The sequence below is a fragment of the Equus przewalskii genome, chromosome 9 (assembly GCF_037783145.1).
Source record: "Equus przewalskii isolate Varuska chromosome 9, EquPr2, whole genome shotgun sequence".
Classification (NCBI taxonomy): domain Eukaryota; kingdom Metazoa; phylum Chordata; class Mammalia; order Perissodactyla; family Equidae; genus Equus; species Equus przewalskii.
Genome location: NC_091839.1, coordinates 54,874,966 through 54,896,623, shown reverse-complemented (window position 1 = coordinate 54,896,623; position 21,658 = coordinate 54,874,966). Strand labels below are relative to the sequence as shown.

General features: G+C 37.2%; 1 protein-coding gene across 5 annotated transcripts in view; it reads right to left on the bottom strand.

The window, feature by feature from the left end:
• The window catches only part of LIN28B (lin-28 homolog B), a 150,766-nt gene extending 130,607 nt beyond the window's left edge, over positions 1–20,159 (bottom strand). The window contains exons 1-2 of one of the 5 annotated variants that reach the window (XM_008536714.2): positions 19,998–20,159; positions 19,619–19,687 (exon numbers count right to left, since the gene is read on the bottom strand). The gene's annotated coding sequence lies outside the window, so the exon portion shown is untranslated. Of the gene's footprint in view, positions 1–7,096; positions 7,521–7,982; positions 8,337–19,618; positions 19,688–19,997 lie in introns of those variants that run through there. The other 4 variants (XM_070556763.1, XM_070556766.1, XM_070556764.1 and 1 more) reach the window with 4 other exon arrangements.
• Positions 20,160–21,658: the final 1,499 nt, after the last annotated feature.

Here is a 21,658-nt window from a genome sequence, read left to right as displayed (position 1 = left end):
ATTATGTGTAATTTCCTTAAGCTGCATTCTAATTTTCTTTTCAAAATGAAATGGAAGCTTTTCCAAGTACAGAGTTCTACTGAATGTTGACCCAAGATTCTTCTTACAAAGGATGACAATCCCACTGAGTAAGAGTTGAAAAGAATAGAGTAAGCATGTGAACAAAAGACACATGAACCTCTGGACATGAAATCCTGAAGTTATCCTGTGTTTATAACCAAGACAAAAGATAATGACAGACCCTAACATTAACAAAATGCACTATCAAAACTTATTGAAACACAGCTTTCCTTTACATTGAGACAATCTTGTTTTATTTTGCACATTTGGTTTATGTGAGGGTGTATTTAAATAGTATACATAAACTTCAGCAAAACACTAGCCCAACCTTTTCTATTCTAATAGCCCATAGGCCATGTTTAATCTTCTCCGCTTATATTGACAGAAAATTTCAAAGCAACATATTCTAAAGATGTGTAAAAACAATTGATGGGTTTTGTAAAAAAAAGAAAAAAAAACCTTTTTAAGTAATTCAGATGATATAAATGGTAGACTTATAAAGTAAAAATCAAATGGTGTAAAAAACTTAGCTAAATACCACTACTTAATTTAAGAGCTCTAACTATGAGCTTTCTGCGTTTAGAGAAAGCCAGTCAATTCAAATGATGAAGATATTCAGATTTTTCACTATCCAAACTTACATATGTTTTTTGGTTATTGACAGTCTTAAATCATCATCCCTTTCAAAGGAAAATAAAGATGGAATTATTTCACAGACATTACTATATTTTACTGATGTTAAGTAATGATTTAAAATTTTTCAAAAACAAAAGAGGTGGTAAAGAAAACAGAATTAAGTTTTTAAAAATCCATTCACCCAATGTTTACAGAACAACTATGATGGGAATTAGACAGGTAAATATTATATAAAATATTTACAATAGTAAATGTTCATATTCTTAGTATAGGTGACTATTTTTTTAAATGAAATAACAAAGAATTAAAATAATTCTTTAAATGCATGACTACTCCAAAAACAGCTTTTGTAATTTTATACACATGTATTTTTATTTAATACTATAATTTTCGGTAAATATTAGAAAGTAAAAATCTCTAACTCTGGTATCCTAGAATACATTTCTCTGCTGCTTCACTAGAATAATCCCTGTTCATCATTTAAATTTCCACTTAGATCTCTTTTTGTTGTTGTTCCATACTGAGTACAATGCCTCTACCATGTAATACTGTACTGTAATTGAATGTCATACTGTAATAGCCCAGGAATATGTTCTCTCTCCCAGCTTGATGCCATGCTCTATGGTAGGAGGGATTGTGTATATTTAGCTAATCATTGTAATCCTTGCATTCTTTACCGTTCAATACATATTTTTTTAGTGAATCAAAGACTTCATAAATTTCTGAACCTGGGCTGACTATCTCTAGGATGCCTTTCATGAATTAAATGGACTTGTATACAAAATTTTCTTAAAAACTATCTTTCCATAAAAAGAGCACGTGATAGGCAATTAATTACTTGACAATTGAAAATACAAAATATGTACACATAAAGTAATTTCAGTAACTTTGAAAAATATATAGACTTACTGTTACAAAACTGCCTAACTTTACTGTTCATCACAAATACACTCAGATTTCATATTCCCTCCTATTATAATATACAATTCTTCTTAAGTACTTTACATATTGTTAATCCACTGTTGTAACCATTCAACGTAAAGGAAAATGATTATCTCTTCATTATACCCTGTAATTTATTAGGAAATTGCCAAGCTGTTAAGCCCAGAGAATTGAGTAGTAATAAAAATAAAATAAAGTACTACTACATAACATGTTACTCAGAACTTTATTTCAATTCAATTTACACGCTTTTACTTCTAATATTAATAAAATGCAAAAGTTAATTTAAGTTGGCAAAAAATGATTTAGCAACCAAGAGTATTCACCATAATAAAAGGAAAATTATTTCATTACTTATTCTCATCACTACAATTTCTCAACATTTAAAAGAATATTTAAGATAATTTTGTTTTTCTTATTATCAGTATTTTCTAAAATAACGTAAGTATAAAGTACATTATATTTTACTAAATAAAACATTCACATTATGGTTTATGACAAAAATTACAGTCTATTTACAGTACGTCTCAACTATCATTGAACTAAATACATTCTTTGGAAAGCAAAGGAGGCAACAATGTGACTTTCCTTTCTTTGAATAGTTGAGGGAAAAGTTCCTAAATGACTCCACTTAACATCACAGAGCAAACATACTACACAAACACCAGAGTAAAACCTAAAGCACAATACTTATTTACATTGGCTATAACTTAAATATAACATATATACATACATATGAAATAAAATATTAGATCTGGAAATTCAATACTGAAGTGAATGTGTGTGCTTTATGAAAATGTTTTCTCATACTGTCTTCTATAGGAATGTTTAATATGTATTAAAACCCTTCACTGTAATTATTTTTTTGCAAATTAGACAATAGACTAAATTCAAATGCTGCCTAAGCAAAATCAGGATAAATTATTTTGTAATTTAACTGAACTTCCTACTGTAATCTTAGATAAAACTGAAAATGTTGTACCCTCAATTTATATATAGGTACAGAAAATTTAAAGAAAAAAATCTACTTAAAACCAAAGTACGACAAAAAATTTCGTGTGACTTTATACAGTTGAAAAAACGTAGGTATTGCAGTGTCAAAATAGAAAACTTCACATTTGCTGAAATATTTTGAACATTATCTGAGAAAATGAAAAAAATTATATTACTTTAGAAACAACATTTCAAGATTGATATTTTCATATTTATGAAGTAAATCATAATACACTATTATTTTTACTACTTATAATACATATGTAAACACTTAACCTCAAATTAGAGGCCAATATTTATAACACTGCTGAATCAGAGATGAATTAACTTTCTCAACCATTTTACAAATCGAAATTTTATTGGTTTTACGTAAGATATGGGCAGCTCTAGCATTCTCTTCAGATACTGTAGGAAAAAATAGTTTATTCTAGAACATAAAAAATTTCAATGGATAATAATTTAAGTCAACTGGCATATTGTCAAGATTGTTTAAGGCATTGACTATGGCACAAATGTCAGTTGGTAAACAGAATTCTTTAACTTCAATGTGAATGCCGTAACACAACTGAGTCACAGTAGAGTTGGTTTTGCTAATGCAAATGGTTTGTCTTTTCCACCATATAAAACAACAATTTTATATAATAAAGCTCATAGCTGAGTCACTGTTGAGATAACACTGAATAAAAAAACAAACAATAGTTTTTAGATTAAAAAGTGTCAAAAGAATGGCAAAATTCCTCTCTTAAAGAAGTTAATCACATATATGTTGAAGGTCCATCATAACTTTAAGATACAAGCTTTAAAGTAGCTTCTTGATAGGATAAATAAAATTGATTCTAAGTAAACTCAAACATTCCTACTTAAGATTCTAACAAGAAAATTTTATTTGATACATTTTAAGTTTTAACATACAACATATTTAATAGTTAAAAATTTATATCACAAGAGATTAACAACTAAATGAGAACTTTTAATGCATCTGAAATAGTTTCAATAAACATTTTAATATAATAAAGATCAAGAGATGTTTTAGAGGCTGCTCACCTTTACATCACTGTCAGTGATGATCTAAAGGTATAATAAATGTAATATTAAATTAAAATAATAGGATTTTAACTAGCAGAGGAGATTATACTAAGAGACTAATGCAAAAAGATAAAACATAATTTACAGATTTTTCCTAAAATTTTAAATCTACAAAAACAGTAAAGTCTGTTTTTAACCTATACAGTCTTCATTATTCTAGTTGAAATGTTTCTGTAGAATTTGAAAAAAATGTTACATGTGGGAATTTTTTGACATATATAACATTAGCATTTCAGGTCTTGCATTCCCGAATAAGAAATACTGACTTGAAAATATCTAGAAAATTTAAAACATGTTTTTCCACCATTAGAACTGGTCATTCAACACTAAGTCCTTTTTTCTATATAATTAAGCTTTTGTTCAGCCATGAAAAAACTAGAAACTGATTGCTTGAAAATGAGCTGCATGCCCTTTGTCCTGGTTTGTCACCTTTGACCCTTAATTTGATGATCCTGCATATCAACCCATTCTATTTTTAGGAAAATAATGTGAAAGTTCTATGCCTAAAATAGCACATTTTACTGAAATATTAAACGTATTACAACATTCCCTTTCAGGTAATTTCTACAATGGTTTCATACCAGTGTTCATTTCACAATGTAGAACACAATAATATTTTAAGCAGTGACAGCCTGGTGTTTGTCCTGCTTCAAACAATAGAAAATTTCTCCAAAGTGCTAAGTCAAGATCATTATAATCTCACAATCTATATTTTTCTCTACATTTAGAAAATTGCATACATTATTGTTTTTAAGTAGAATTTACTTCATGAGTGATTTCTAATTTTATTAATTTTGATAATCACATGTTTTGACGTTGGTTTCGATGGTGCTAGAATATAAACCTGAATCAAAAATTACAAACATCAAGTTCATACTCAACCTTACAATGATGTCAACTAAAATTGCACAGTTTTTGAGAGAACTCATTGGTTGCTTAAATTGGTTTTAAAATCTTGTCTTCATCAGCAAGCAGCAGCTTTCAAAGAAAGAGAAAGACTAGCACTGATCCCATTGATTTCACTGACATTATTCAAAATCAGTGTTATACAGTAAATTAATATACTTAAGGGATAAAATTTCTTTTTACAATTTCTGGTTGATTTCAATACAGCTGAGTAAAAAGAATACATGAAAAAGCATATGTGAAATATATGTATATATTTCCTACAATGATTATGTTACTTGAACCTTTACACAATTTCTGTGTACAGTTTTCAGTCCGACTTAGCAGTGACCAATATGGCTGTCTTGGTTCAGCACTATGGTCAGCGACTTCAGAGAGAGTCATTGTGTCGGAGAAATCCAACACAGTATACATGTACATACTGGGCAAGTTTCTTAAACCGCTATGATTCTATATTTCATATATTCCTATATATGTTCATATAAATCAATCAAGTGTCTTAATGTAAAGAGTTTTCATTGTTCTGTTTGGCAAGCTAGAAATTTTTTTCCTTGTCGTTCATTAAAAACAGTACATATTTGTAAAGAAAATACAGTCCCTTTAAAAGGCAAGAAAATCAGGCAAAGGTTCTAAACCACTTAAATATAAAAACTTTGGGCATTTATGGATGATAGAATTTTATAAGAAAATAAGATTCTACTAAAAATTACCACATAAAACAACTCTTTAGCTGACCAAAAATTTATAATGTCCCTTTCATAATCAATAGCTTTAATTACTTCTAAATTGATTCATCTCTGAATCTCCACTTTCCTTTTTTCTCAATCATTTCAACTATGGATTAAGAGAAATGTTTACAGATCATTTCTTGACCTGAGCTTTCTAATACAGTCCCCAATTTTGGTAGTTATGAATAGCCCTTCAACAATTTTAGAGAGACTTCCGTCCTAGACCTGAAGACTGTTATGCAAATGTTCTATTTAATAACCTATCTTTCCCTTAATCATGGTTTTTAAATTATAATAGCAGCGTGTTACAAATACCAAAGAAAGTTACATGATCAGATACCAAACATTATCAAACTATCAGACAGGTAAGATCTGTTTAATCTTCTCTTTCTTCAGGGTAAACAGGAAAAGAAAACCCTTAAATCCACTATATTTACTAAAATTCTGGTGGTTTTTTGAAATTTACATGTGCAACACATTTTAAAATAAATCACTCTGAAAACTAACTTTGAGCATTACCATATTAAAATTCAATCTGCTCCACTTACAAAGAAGTATAGTTAGCTGTATTTCCCCCATAACAGATTTTTTATTTAAATCCTGATTAATTTCACAACAAATTTTTCATTGTTTCTGAAAGAAGTTTGGCACAGACATATAAGACGACACTCTACGATTTGACAAGGATTAATGAGAATTGATCCTTGAATCATTTGGTTCCAGAGCTATTAATTGAAAAGCACCTATAAACAGTTCTAATAACCAATATGCATTACAAGTTGATTCAGACCCTTAAATTCTTATGACAAATTTTATTATCAAGCAACGATTAGCTGATCCTATATGTAAAATTGAAAAGTCAAATAAAGCATTTCATTCATTTGTAGCATCTTCCCCTCCCCACCAAGTACTAGAAAGAGGCCTGTGCCTGTTTAATTTCTAAAACTCTTTAGGAAATTGAGGCACACTGGACTGTCCTATTTTATACATTCACAGATAAAGAATTTGGAAAGCAAGAAGTGTCCCCCAAATGGACAAGGGTCTAATTATTAATCGAAATGGAATACTGACTATTACATGTTATGTTAATTTGTAGCATGACTCTTCTATCAATTCTGTACAAATCCATAGCAGGAAAAAAAACATGGCGTAAATTTCATAACAATCAAATTTATATTTTGAAAATCACATAAAACTGGCATAAATTGCCAAGAATTCAATTTTAAATTTTAAAGTTTCCCTGAAATCTTTTATAAATTAAATTGTGATCTCTTATAACTTATTAGTGGACTTAAAATTTCGCTTTACCAACAGACGCATTTTAAAGAGTCTTTGCATTACCACCTAACTAAATATGGTAATAATCTGCACAAAAAATGAAACATGAGGATTTCTTTTGATTAGAGTAAAAATCACTTTAAGTCATACTTTGCCAACAACGTTGTAAAACGTGTTAAATTCATTCTAATACTAGTTGTCATGTGTAATTTTAACTTCCACAATATTTGTGACCAAGAAACAAAAACTACAATAAAACACGAGCATAATTTATTTTTCCCTTGCATTAACAATTGTAAATATAAAAATCGCCCTGGAGAATTTAGTTCTATGCACAGTAATACCTGGCAACCTTAAAAACCTATGGACGAAAACAAATCCACAGATAGGAACTCAAAGAAACACAGGAACCTAAGATTTCAGTCTGTGTTACATGAAACAATTCAAAATGGCGGACTATTACTTACATTTAAGAAATTTCCGCAATGAGGACACTAAATACATACTGTAAGATGTTACTCGAAAACACTCAGTATTTACCAACGTGCAATTAAAAAAAAAAGTTTTTGGAGTACAAATCCTCGGAATGCACCCGCATCCAGGGTTCCAGTCAGTAGTCAGTTAATGCTCCTGCGAACGCATCGTTTCCTCTTTGGTTCTGTTCTTTTCAAAAGCAACCGAAAGCCAAGTGCGTTTTTCTCCGATCTCCTCAAATCCTTAATTTTAATTCATGAATTTACATCACCGACACCGAAGCAAACAGGATCCCCGACGCCTGCCGGCTACAAAGCAGCTCCGTTGGCGGAGTGCGCGAAGGGCAGGAGCGGACGCCCCCTGGCGGCGCGGCCCGGCGTGTCCAAGGCGCCCGCACCCGCCGCGCGGACCGGTCCCCGGGCCCCCAGCCCGCGCCGCAACGTCGCGCCCCGAGTCGCTCGTGCCCGCTCCCGGCCAGTGCCTGCCGCCCCCAGCCCGCTCCAGCTGCCGGGCGGGGCCCGCAGCGCCCGCACCGAGCGCCGAGCCAGCGGCGCGGAGCGGGGAAAGAAAGGTGTGAACCCGGAAGTACATCGCGCGCCCGCATCTCCGCGGTAACACGGGGGCAATAAATCAGGCCGGCGAGGGAAGGACCGGGCTCCGGCTCCCGCACGGCAACTTGCTGCGAGACCTGTCACTTCCCCACCGCGCCCCGTCCTCCCCCGTCCCTGGCGCGCGCGCCGCCTCCTTTCTTCCTGCTCCCCGGCACCGAGCTCCCCTCGACGTTGCTCACGTGCCGGCCCCGGGGCCGCGAGCGGCGTCCGCAGCGCGCGCACACCCGGCCCCACTCGCGCCCGGCCGGCCGCGGGGCGCGCCGCTTACCTCCGGGGCCTCATGGTCGCGTCGCCAGCCCGGGGTTGAGCGGGGAGAGGGTGTGAGTACGCGGGTGGCGTTCAGTCCGGGGGGACGGGCCGGAGGAAGGGGCCTGGCGTCTGTCACTTCCTGAGGGAGCGCGGCGGCCGGAGAACCGGGCTGCGCGGCGCGCGGCGGGGCCGGGAGGGTCAGCACATTTGGAGCCGGCGAGGGGACGCGGCGCGGAGGGGCCGGGGAGCGAGGGCGGCGCTCGGCTGCCGGCCGCCGAATCCGCTGTCGCCGCCGCTCCGCCGCCGCAGCCCGGCGGGTGGCGGGGCACGGGGAGGAGGGGGCCGGGCCGGGGGGGCCGCGGGGCGCGGCGGCGGCACCGGGCGGCTCGACTCGAGCCCTGCGTCAGGCGGCGGCACGCGCACACCTGCCCGCCGCCGCTCCCGGCCGCGTCATTGGCTGCCCGCGCCGAGCGCGCGAGATTGAACTTTCCATTCATTCTCGGGCCGGCCGGGCGCGCACGCGGCGCCGGAGCTTGCCCCGCGGGCGCCCGGGGACGCGCGCCGCCTCTCCCGCCCCGAAGGCGCGTCCCTGCGCGGTGTGGGCGCGCGCACGGTGCCTGCCGCCGGCTGATCTCGTGGAGCCTGCGAGTGTCCGGGCCTGAGACTCAGCTCCGGCCGCGCGCGGCGCCGGGTCCTGGGCTGCTCGGGGAGGGGGGGCGAGCGAAAGTGGAAGAACGTCCCAAATCGTCTCCTCAGCCCTCCTTAGCTGACAGACGCTCTGCAGGTACCAAGAGATAGTGAATTCCTATCTGTGCAACCCAAAGTAATCAGTGGTTATGAATCTCAGAAACCAGGGAGCTTCCTAGATAGTGTCGGAAGTTTGGGGAAGCTGTTGTCAGCTGTGTTCTACATTCTGCTTTCCTCAAGGATAAAATCCTCAACCACAAATTGAACACGTACCTTAATGATCTCACAAAATGCCGAAAGATTGTGGCCAAAAGTACTGTGATATGTGTTTATCACATATCACAAAATTATCTAACTTAAATATATCTAAATATATTTATATATTTAATTATATTTAAATTATTATAAATTAAATATATTTAATTATATATAATTATGTAAATATAAATATATAAACCTAAAAATATCTAATTATTTATCACAAAATACTAACCATGGTATTTTGGTATGTCATCTCAAAATGTCACTGCCTTCTCTCATATTATTTTCTTCCCAATAACTTCCTTCTTTCTTGTCACTCAAGCTTTCTCTTTATACTCTCAAAAGCAAATAGTCCTGGTCAACCTTGGCCTGTCCAGCTACAAAAGTGAACATAGCCTTGTGATCTGTGATCTGGTCTGATCAAATACAGGCTATTTGGTAGAACTGATTAAAAGGATTAAATATTTCAGCAACCTAAACCCAGATGTGTTCAAAAATAAACATATGTATGTGGATATAAAAACAAAAGTGGAAAACTTTGAACATGATTAATAAAGGCAAGTTAGTTGGATAACCTATGAGTAAAAGGCAAATCTCTAAACCACTGCTGTGTGGTGATGACTATATTCTTCAGTCCACTTCCTGGATTAGGATTAGGAAAGCAGTTCGTCTGTCAGGGATACCCACCATCTAGAAAAAACACTTCTGGCCTGAGGGTGAGATAAGTGCAGACAAACTGATCAGAAGCAAAATCCCACTGTGACCCCCCCTAAGAATTTTCCAGATTGGCTACCTTTGGCAAGTTCTCTAGATGACTGCCCAACTTTCCATTAAGCCTGTGTAGAATGTGACTGACTTTAAGGGTGCTTTTTCATTGGCAAGTACGTGAAGTATTTTTGAAGTATTTTTGACATTTATCATGGAGTAGTACAGAAGATTCTTTTAGATACAATTCTTAGTTATAACCATTGTATCAATCAATTGCAATTGATTTGTTATAATGTTACATACTTTACATTATGATTCCAAGTATAATTTAGTGGAAAAGGATGCAGACATTGATCACTAGAAATGAAAAACAGAGCAATTAATTATATATCACCATCTGAAATATAATATGCTTTGACTTAAAAGCATTATAGTAATTTTTTGTTTATGAGTGGAGCTTACAAATGATGCACTTACAAAATGAACATTTTTTTTTCAATAACTATGTCTTGTAGGTGCCTTAGAAGACTTTAGGTATATTTATGTATACCTGTTTAAAGTCCTGAGAAGAATTGTAAACAGAAAATAAAAATGAAAACGTAACCTAGAGTTGGTATTCTAAACAATCAAGAGGTCATCTTTCTTTTTGATTTCAAAGCAGTTATCATCATGGCATCGTGCTGCTGTCATAAAAATAAAAAATGAGACATTATAATACTTAATGTATTATTTCATATCAGGTGCTAGGAATGAGAGAAAATGAACTTTCATAGGCTAAGAACTTAACTAAAGAATATCTTAGCATGATTAGAAATGGTTGAAAAGCCTCAAGAGAAAGTTAAAGGCAAATGGATTTGTCATTTGTGTATGGCTCTTGACAATTTCTTTCTGAAAGCGAATATTTCTACGTGGAGCCATGGTGATAATTTGCTTTTCTCTTAAAATTATATCTGATGGTTACTCCATGAGAGAACAGGCTCTGATTCTTAATATCTCCAATGCTGACAACAGTGCCTGGCACTTAGTGGGTGTGAAAGAAATGTTGTTTTTAAATTAGTGCATGAGAGTGCACCTTGATTACATTTTCAAGCAAATAATTAACAAGACATTTAGAAAATATAGGATGTAGGGGCCAGCCCCGTGGCTGAGTAGTTAAGTTCGCTCGCTCCCCTTGGTGGCCCAGGGTTCAGATCCTGGATTCAGACCTAGCACTGCTCGTCAAGCCGTGCTGAGGCAGCATCCCACATGCCGCAACTAGAAGGACCCACAACTAAAAAAAAAAAAAAATATATATATATATATATATATATATATATACACAACTATGTACTGGGGGGCTTTGGGGAGAAGAAGGAAAAATGAGATCTTTAAAATATATAATATATATAGGATGCAGTGTGTTATATCTTACTCCCCTTTTTTTATGACTGGAGTATATGAAAGTAAATCCCAGAAATCATATCATCATATTTATGAATTACAAGTATTTAGTGTTATACTATTGAAAAACCAGGTTCTTTGCATATTTATTCTTCTGCTCTAAAATAATTTTTAAAATAGAGTTTAAGAATAAGGAAAGGATAGTATTGTATTTGTTTGCTAGACTCCTCTCTAATGACTCATCTTCACTTGATCATCTGCAAAGACCCTATTTCCAAATAAGGTCACACTCACAGGTAGTGGGGGTTAGGACTGCAACGTCTTTTGAAGAGGGCACAAGTCAACCCATATCTGTCATTGTTAGAACTAGATGATTTTGCTTCTTCACTGAAAAATAAGCATCTTTCTGCAGAGAACTGACTAGATCCACATAGGGGTTTTTCTCCCACGTATTATAGTAAAAGAAATAACTCCTGTCACAAATGTTTGTTTTAGACTTCTGTATGCCTATCACAAATATAACTTATCTTATTTTCAAAATTAAAAGTTTATAAAGCAGCAGTACACTCTTTGACATCAGTTTCAAAAGAATCTTTTCGGACACTGTAACTCCTCAGTTGAGGGAAACAATAGAAAGAATAAACAAATGGGACTTCATCAGACTAAAGAGCTTCTTCAAGGCAAGGGAAAACAGGATTGAAACAAAAAAACAGCTCACTAATTGGGAAAAAATATTTACAAGCCACTTATCCGACAAAGGGTTAATCTCCATAATATACAAAGAACTCACACTGCTTAACAACAAAAAAACAAACAACCCGATCAAAAAATGGGCAGAGGACATGAACAGACATTTCTCAAAAGAAGATATGAATATGGCCAATAGACACATGAAAAGATGTTCATCATCGCTAATCATCAGGGAAATGCAAATCAAAACTACACTAAGATATCACCTTACACCCGTTAGATTGGCAAAAACATCCAAAACCAAGAGTGACAAATGTTGGAGAGGTTGTGGAGAAAAAGGAACCCTCATACACTGTTGGTGGGAATGCAAACTGGTACAGCCACTATGGAAAACAGTATGGAGATTTCTCAAAAAGTTAAAAATAGAAATACCCTATGACCCAGCCATCCCATTACTGGGTATCTATCCTAAGAACCTGATATCAGAAATCTCAAGAGTCCGTTGCACCCCTATGTTCATCGCAGCATTATTTACAATAGCCAAGACGTGGAACCAGCCTACATGCCCAGAAACTGATGATTGGATAAAGAAGATGTGGTATATATACACAATGGAATACTACTCAGCCATAAAAAAAGACAAAATTGGCCCATTCACAACAACGTGGATGGACCTCGAGGGTATTATGTTAAGCGAAATAAGCCAGTCAGAGAAAGACGAACTCTATATGACTCCACTCATAGGTGGAAATTAGTATACTGATAAGGAGATCTGATCGGTGGTTACCAGGGAAAAGGGGGGGAGGGGGGAGGGCACAGAGGGGGAAGTGGTGTACCCACAACAGGACTAACAAAAATGTACAACTGAAATCTCACAAGGTTGTAATCTATCATAACGTTAATAAAAAAAAAAAAAAAGTTTATAAAGCAAGCACTGTCACCCAAATTGTAAGGTATCTATTGAACTCTCCCTCACCTATAGAAATGTCAAAGAGAAAAATGAAAAATGGGCTGAGAGTTTAACATTTGTAAAAATTATGACAACTTGTGCCTGCCTCTGGAGCTGGCAAAACTGCTGCAGTTTGACAGCACACTCTGTCAGTAAGGCTGTGGGTAAACCACTACTTTCATACACTGCTGTGGGAGTGCACACGGGGCATAACGTTTAGAAAGGGCAATTTGGTGAAATCTATTTAAATTATCAATAAACCCTATGACCTAGAATCCCTCTTCTGGGAAAGTGTCTGACAGATATAAGTGCTCACATAGCAAATTATGTGTGTACTAGGATTGAACATTTTTATCGTAATGAAAGAATGGAAGTAACCTGTGTCCATCCACAGGGGCTGGGTTAATAAACAAACAATGGCACATTGATACAGTGAATGTAAAATCTCTCTGTATACTTAATACGGAAAGGACTCCAGAATACATTGTTAAATATAAGAAGCTGCATGGCAAACACCACACATGCTGCCTTTGTGTTTAAAAGAGAGGCGATAATGAGAATATATATATTTATATTTGTTGTTATTTGCATATAGAAACACTCGAAGGATACACAAAAAATGAAACAGTTGCCGATTGGGGGACAGATAGGGAGATCAGAGTGGATGGGAACAGAAAGTCGGGGAAGACATAATATATGCTTGTTATGTAGTTTTGATATTTGAACCATGGGAGTATACTACATATTCAAAAATTTTTTAATAAAAACAGTAAAGTATAACAAATTATTAATGCTACTTCTATGGAAAACACTGTTAAAAACCTTTCCATTTTTTGAAAACTCGATTGTTAAAAAAGATGATCTTCAAAAAATGCCACAATGAAGCAAATGTGGCAAAATTTTGATGTGTTGAATCTCAATAATAGGTATATGGTAGTTTATCATACTAGTCTCTCCAATTTTATCTGTTTGAACATTTTCTTATTTTTAATGTTCTCTTAATCAGAATTTATAAAATCTCATGAGTTATCTGAAAATTCAATAAATTTCTGAAAAATTAGATGTCACTTAAAAATTGTTAATGTCTAAAATGCCAAACTTTGGGTGAGTCTGCCTAATTCAGGGCTTTAAGGCAGTTGACTAGAAATAGCCAGTAAAGCCTCCTCTGAGTGGGTAGTCTGGTCACATAAAATGACCAGGAGAAAAGGAATACTTGACAGGAAGGTGATTTATTATTATAGTTCATAGCCTACATTGATCTGTAGACCCCAACTTTTTTTATTCGAACTTGCTCATCTACCTCCAACTTCTGAAAACGTCATTGTTCCTGTCTAAACTTTCTATTTTACTTGTACTTTAAATTAATAGAGCCATGATGTTAAAATTTTATGTTGGCACCCCATCAGTAAAAAAAAATTGGAGCACGCACTTCCAATATATATGTATTCATTTATTTACAGGTTTTGTGCATGTACTTGTGTACTAATACATTTTGTACATTGTAAACCGTGTACAAAGTAGAAATTTAAAATAATGAGATAAAAATCAAATTGTAACTATGGATTTCTCATTCTTCATTGGATTGTCTTCTGTGCTCATCCTATTTGGAGACCAGTGGATTTGAGCATCCAGGCCGGATGCTGGGGACAGCACACAGCCCTAATACTGCCCCGCTATCGCTTAAGGGCACTATTAAAACAGAAACTATACAGATTAGTAGGAAATTTATCTCCATTCCCTTAGTTCTGGAAAACTAAGATTCAAGACTTAATGATAGCACATCAGTAGCATCATTTTCATATGCTACAGTGTAATATTAATTTAGCCTCACGAAGACAGATGTTTTTGCTTGCTTTTACTCTTTAGAGTAGGTACACAATAAATAATCATAGAATAGATTGAATAAATGAATACTTGCACTACTTTCATCCAATTCTCCCACACTTTTGAGGCAGAAAGGATATATTTATTATTATAGCCACCAGAGGGTCAGAAATCCAAGGTCTTGCAATATTTTAAAAAGCAGCTACATTTTCACCTCATGCATGAGATGAAACGTAAGAGTTTGAAAACCTTTGGCTAACTAAAAATTGACCTTGAAGCAGAAGCCAAATTAAACAAAAACCGACTTCTTGGGGCTGGCCCCATGGCGGAGTGGTTAAGTTCGCGTGCTCCGCTTCAGTGGCCCAGGTTTCACTGGTTCAGATCCTGGGCACTGACTTGGCACTGCTCATCAGGCCACACTGATGCAGCATCCCACATGCCACAACTAGAAGGACCCACAACTAAAATATACAACTATATACTGGGGGGTATTTGGGGAGAAAAAGCAGGGGAAAAAATGGTTTTACCCTCTAAGGGGATTAAGATATCTCAGGGCAAACATGAAATCAAGGATGTGACACCCAAAAATCCTTTCATTAGGATGAGATGTCTCAAGAAAAAGAGTGTAAGATATGGCTCTTTCAACCCATCCACCATTAGAGAGAGACATGAGAGAACTAATTCAAATCAAAATAAACTGTGGATATTGTTAATAGCACGTGGAATCAATAACAGGCTTGTTATCATGTAGAAAAGCCTATATTCTAGGAGAGTTATACTGCCAAAGGCATTACCAACCTGGTGTAAAATTGCATGAAAATGTTCTAGACTTTCAACTTCTCTTAAGCTCATAAGAATCTACACAGAGAGAGAGTTGAGAAACATGTGCAGCCCCGAAGGAAGGCATATTCTCCAACAACCACTTCTGATGTGGTCAAAGAAGTAATGGAAAAGGAAGAATCGTCCGGGGTAGGGGTGGGGGAGCCTCAGGGGGAGAGAGGGGGGCAGAAGCTGTGAGAGCAACAAACAAATGAGCTCCTTTTAAGGAGCAACATCAGGACCTTATCAAGGAAGATTTCCCCATACCTGGGTTGGGGACCTCACAGCATCCGCCCAGCAGAATTCCCAAATTGCTTTAGATGAGTGACTACTGTGTGTCTTTCATTCTTCTCCCTTTTAGAATGAGAGTGTAGATTGCAGTGTCAGTTCTGCCATTATACATTGAGTGTGTTCAGGCCGTGGGAGACAGATATCTTCCCTCTTTGGTTCATATGTATTGGAATCAAGGTTATTCACATAGGCACCCAATGAGGAGACCACTGTGAATCAGTCAAAGATCCAGAATTTTGAGCTTCATTTCATAACTGGATGGGATTTGGGGGTTGTCTCCCTTGGGAAGGAGGTTACAGATTCTGTGTCTAGGAAGAAGAGACACATGGCTATGTGGTGACAAGAAGGGTGGACTATAGAAGATACTTCCCCAACATCCACATCTCCTCTTCTGGCTACAAGGAAGTCTCACCTACAGTTGGGCATGGCCATATGACTAGTTCTAGCCAATGGATTAGAGATGGAGATGACAAATGTCTCTTCCTGGCTAGAACATTTCGTTGCCAGTGTAAGAACCCTCAGTGTCTCCTTTGCTGTTGTGACCAGTGATTTTCCAGCTGGTGGAGCCTCCATCAACCTGAGTCCTAAAGTGAGAACTATGTGGAGCAGAGCCTGCATCAACATAAAATTGACATATAGCAAGAAAAAGATTTAAAACTTCTTGGTTATGCTACTGATCTATGGGAGTTGTTCTCGTTATTTCCACAGCATAACCTGGTTTACTGTGACTGACACAGCATTCAATATGGTAATTGGTAGTGTCAGTATGTTTATTAGTGATTTCTACCTGAAATATTTGCAGTCCATGTTAATAGATTTTAGGTTTCAGAAAAATGGTAAGATCTCTCTTCCTGAAATTAACAGGAATGTCAAAAATGAAAATATCCCAAGACCAACTTTTCAATGATCTTAGATAGAACTTTAATAGAAGTTGAAGTTTGAAGGAATAGAGTACCAAAAGTGGCAAACCTGACGACTAAGTCCAACCCTAGATAAAAGTATAAAGAAGGCAAATGTATCTCCCAACTCTGTGGTAGAGTCTACGCAAAACTGGCTGCAATAATTCCCCTCCCTATTTCTATGCTCTTGGGTTGCCCCCATACACACTGACTTTGAGCTTGTCCCTGACGTATTTTGGATAATGGGACAGAAGAGATACAAGCACAGGCTTGACAAGTACCTATGCACTGGGGCTTGCTCTCTCGCTGCTTTTTGGAACCAAGACTGCTCTGTGCAGAAGTTCGGACTTGGGGAGGATGAGAGAATGTGTGGTGCAAAGATGAACTGTTCCAGCTGAAGTGCCCTCTAGATCAACCAACAGGCCAACTGCTACCCCAGTGAGTAAGGCCATCCAAGATCTAGCCACAAGTCAAGCCAGTCTAGACCAGAAGAATCACCCAGCTAAACCAAAGATATATGAGAAATAGTGTTTTGAAGTTTAAAGCCACTACAGTTTGGGTGGTTTGTAAAAGAGCAAAAGTTAGTTGATGTGAATTCCTACCCTCAGACCCTCTGCCAGCTTCTATTAGATGATGTCTCCAGGTTGTGGGAAGCTACTCACAAACTCTAGAGAAGTGGGTCAAGGCATTTTTCCATGGTCTCTGGGTTACCCTTCCATTTTCATCCAGACCCACCTTCTCTCTGATGAGAGCTAACCTGGTAAATAAACTCATTTTGCACATATAATCACAAGCCAGCATTTTTTTTTTAAAGATTGGTACCTGAGCTAACAACTGTTGCCAATCTTCTTTTTTTTCCCCCCTGCTTTTTTCTCTCCAAGTCCCCCCAGTACACAATTGTATATTTCAGCTGTGGGTCCTTCTAGTTGTGGCATGTGGGACGCCGCCTCAACATGGCCCAATGAGCGGTGCCATGTCCGTGCCCAGGATCCGAACCCTGGGCCACCAAAGCGGAGTGCGCAAACCCAACCACTCAGCCATGGGGCCAGCCGTGCAAGCTAGTATTTTTTATGTGGCTTCTCACACAATTTTTCCTATCTTTGCTTTCTAACCAGGACACTTGGGGAAGAATTTCCAGGACAGGCAAATTTGTTCTGAGCCACTCTCACGGTGGGAGGGTCAGAAGTGGTATTTGGGGAGCATAGATGAAGAATACTTTGCTGATCGTGCCCATATTCTTTACCTAAGATTATTACTGACTTACTGGCAACTGAATAAAAAGGTTAAGGAATGACACACAAATAAAAATAAATTCAGGAACTTCTATTTTTTGACAGTTTTCCTTTCAATAAGGTTACTCAGAACTTTAAATATAAATTATAAGAGGTACTGAGGCAATACAATTCAAGGTTCTGTTGTATGGTCATTGTTTAATCTGGAAGAGGATTGCCTGGCATCATCTACTTTTAGCTTTGTCAGAAACACAACATGTGAAACAATATATTGCAAATAATTTTTTAATTTTTTTTTAAACTAAAAACCTCCTTCAGGGTTGTAGGTGGTGATGGGCATGAAGGAGATATTTCTGCTAAGATTTAGAGCCTATTTTCATGTTTTAAATACTAGATTCTCCCCCAATAAAAGTTCAGAGGGCTCAAGGATTGTCCATAAAAATAGATCTGTTGAAAAAAGAAAGATATTAGATTATTTCATTGCAACATATTTTGAAATGTCAAAGAAGGAAAAGAAAAGATGCTTCAAAACTTTGCATATTCACACAGAGCTTTTTTGGTTATTTAGCTTGAACATAGATTATATTAAACACTTTTTTTTTGTAATTATAGAATTGATTGGTGAAGAATTCCAAACTGACGATCTGCCCAGGGTCATTTCTTCCACTAATTTTACCTTCATAACTGAAACTGCTGTGCTTTCAGCCCTACAGATCAAGCCATGGAAAGATAAGGTCAAGTACAAATGGTACTTGGTATTTAAGAAAGGCATGAACAATAGGCTCAATTTATGGGACAGAATAAAAATATTGTGATAGCCATCTTAATTTCCATTTATTAGAACACAGCATAATGGATGTTAACCTGGGGCAAGTGGCAGACCAGTCTTAAGCAGTCAGAAAATCTATTCAGAAGTAAATCCAGCTGAATACCAGAATGTATTCGTTGTGATCTGATGGAGTGGATAGAAGTTATATTGTAATTCATTTGGATAGTGGGAAATACCTTCTAAAATAGAAAAGAAGAATTAATGTGTTGGATTCTTACTAAGTGTCAGACTCTGTTCTAAGTGTTTGTGTACACCATCTCATTCATATCTCATAAGCCTATGAAGTGAGCATCATCACTTCTCTTTACAGAGGAGGAAATCTGAGGCTACTCACTTCATGTTTCTCAAAGAGCATTCTGCAGATCGTCCACATCAAGATCACCTAGAGAGCTTAAGAGAAGTTTAAATTCCTGGACCTCAATTCAAATCCTCTGAATCATAATTTCTGGGTCACTTATAAGAGAACCAATGAACTAAATTATACAAAAGTTATGAAATATGTGAAAGTTTTCTCTTTTGGTGGGTAGGTGTTAAAAGTCATCAGTTAATCCACCTCTGTTTATGACAAAGTTCCTTAGTGCCCTGTATCTGTACCTCTAATTATGTTTCTATAAGTGGCAAATTACTAACTTTTTACCTGCAAATAAAGGCAGCATAGTAAAGAGGAAAGAAATCAATGTTCTAGACTGTAGCATCTACATAGTCTCTTCCTCAACAGGCTATAATGAAGGACACCAAAAGCAGTTGTTAGTGCCATTCTTATCGCTTGTAGTTATTCTAAAAATATCTCCTTGTTTTTATTTTACTTTCCTATTTCGGTCTCACTTTTCTACCTACTTTCTTATTGTGCACCAGTTTTCTTCTTGCCTTGGATTTGTCACTAGTTGCTAGGGATGCTTAAAGAGACATTAAATAACACTCCCTTTTCCTGTTCCCAGTTCTAAACCAATTAAGATGTATACAAAGAAGCGAGACAGATGGAGATTAGAACAAAAAAGCTAGATTGAAAACTAGGGCTTAGATCAACAACCAATCAAGCTTCCTAATACTTCTCACCAAGTCTAGTCCTTGGAGTGACCCACTTACCTGAAATCACTGCTTCAAACCTGTCAAATCCAGAGTGGTAACAGGGACAAGAAGCTTCCAGCCGTGTTTCTAGAAGACAGTTTTAAGTTGGGTATGGATATCAGTACATTTGTATTGGGACACATTTAGAATATATATATATATACATATATATATATATATATATGTATATATATGAAAAGGCAACTATTACTATAAAATGGGGACCTCATAAAATTTAGTCAACTTCAATTCCAGGGGCTGGGTGCTAGGCCTGGTAGAATGATTGTGGGAGAAGCATTTACCTCTGACTACTGTCTTATGTCCATGCCCTCCCTCCCAATGATAATCTACAGGAACAGAAATAGAATGATGCCATACAGATTCCTATCAGATTCACCTTGCTTGAAAGTTCACCTTGCTTGAAGAGATTCAATAAATCTTGTAGAATCATGATTAATTATATGAATTAATAATGTTAAATCATCCACTAGGAATTAATATATGGTTCAAGAAGTCACATAGTGATTCTTAGAAATGCAGATGCCGAGGCCCCAGTGACAATCCTCTGTGACTCTGAGTTGGGATTTTGAGAAAAACAGAGCCAGGGACATCTCTGCTCTCTCCTGGTATACCTGGTGACATCATAATAAAGCAAGTAGGGATTTCCCCAAAGGTGGAAGGCTATTGAGCCTGATTTTTTTTTGTAGCCCATGTAGCAGAAAGTTCTAGTCGGAGGAGTGTGATACAGTCTATGGCACTGGTGATGACAGTGGTGGCAATAGCAGCTGTGAAAGAAGGTCAATCAGCTTGAGGAGGTAGAGCTTCCTGAAATGGTATACAAAGATGAATAAGACTGCCCTGTTCTCATGGAATTTATAATTTATTATATAAAGAAGATGGGAACAACTTATTTCAAGAATAGAAATAAGAAAAGTGACAACAGCCATGACATTTATCATGCTTGCTATATTCCAGGTGCTATGTAATACAGTTGATCTTTACCACAAAATCATATATTATTAATATAATCCTTATATTTTATAAATGCATAAACTGAGATTTGGGCAGGGGAGGAGGTAGGTGTTAAATAGATTGCTCATGGACACACAGAAAGTAGATCCTTAAGCTAGGGAAACTATGCAAAGTATCATGAAAATGAAACCCAGTAGATCAGGTGGAAAGAAAGACTTAACTGGGAGATGCTTAAGTATGGTTGCTGCCAACACCGCTTTCTCAATAGACCAGTACCTTGCCTAGAACACCACGAGCCCTTGTTGAGTTTTTTTGTGTGTGAATAACCATAATGAGCTTAACCTGATTTTAGGGGAAGGAAGTACCAGGAGTCACATTTTGTGATTTGTGATTTGAGTCCATGTTTTCCTCTGTTACTCTTCTGGTCTGAAGAGAGAGACAGACAGGAGAGGGTTTAGCAGGCAAGTTTCAGAACAGAGGAAAGCCAAGTCTGACAAGGGAGAGAAGTGCCAAGAATTCAGGTCCCAGTGATTACCGTGGATTCAGGCATAGATAGCGAGGACAATTGGAATATGCATGTAATTAGCTAGAGCTAATTAGTTAACAGCAGACTTTCAGTCTAAACTCTAAAACCCTAAAGTTACAAAGCAGCTGAAACAGCTAAAGTAAGGCTTTAGATGTTGAAACTGTTCCCAAAGTATAACATGGAAACTGAAGCAGCAAACATAATTGAGAACAGGTCCAAAATACCGGAAGTAGGAGATTTCCATTTTTCTCAAAGACAGCAAGGAAAACCAAAGATTAAGTCATGGATAAAAGTTAAGATTCGCTCTGAAAGTAATGTGACTTGTACCTAAAATTATGTTTTTTATATCACTTTTTGTACATTTTTTTACGTTGTAGAGTGAACAGCTAATTTATAGTATTATCTTAATAAACAGTTATTTATTTAGATTTAAATATTTACTTCTCAAACGTACAGAGCTAACTTCTTCTGGAGCTCAAAGGATTGTCATAAATAGCTTCCAGCTAGGAGACTGTGCTTCTGGGTCCTGATGGAGCAACTTAATGCTATTTTATATGAGG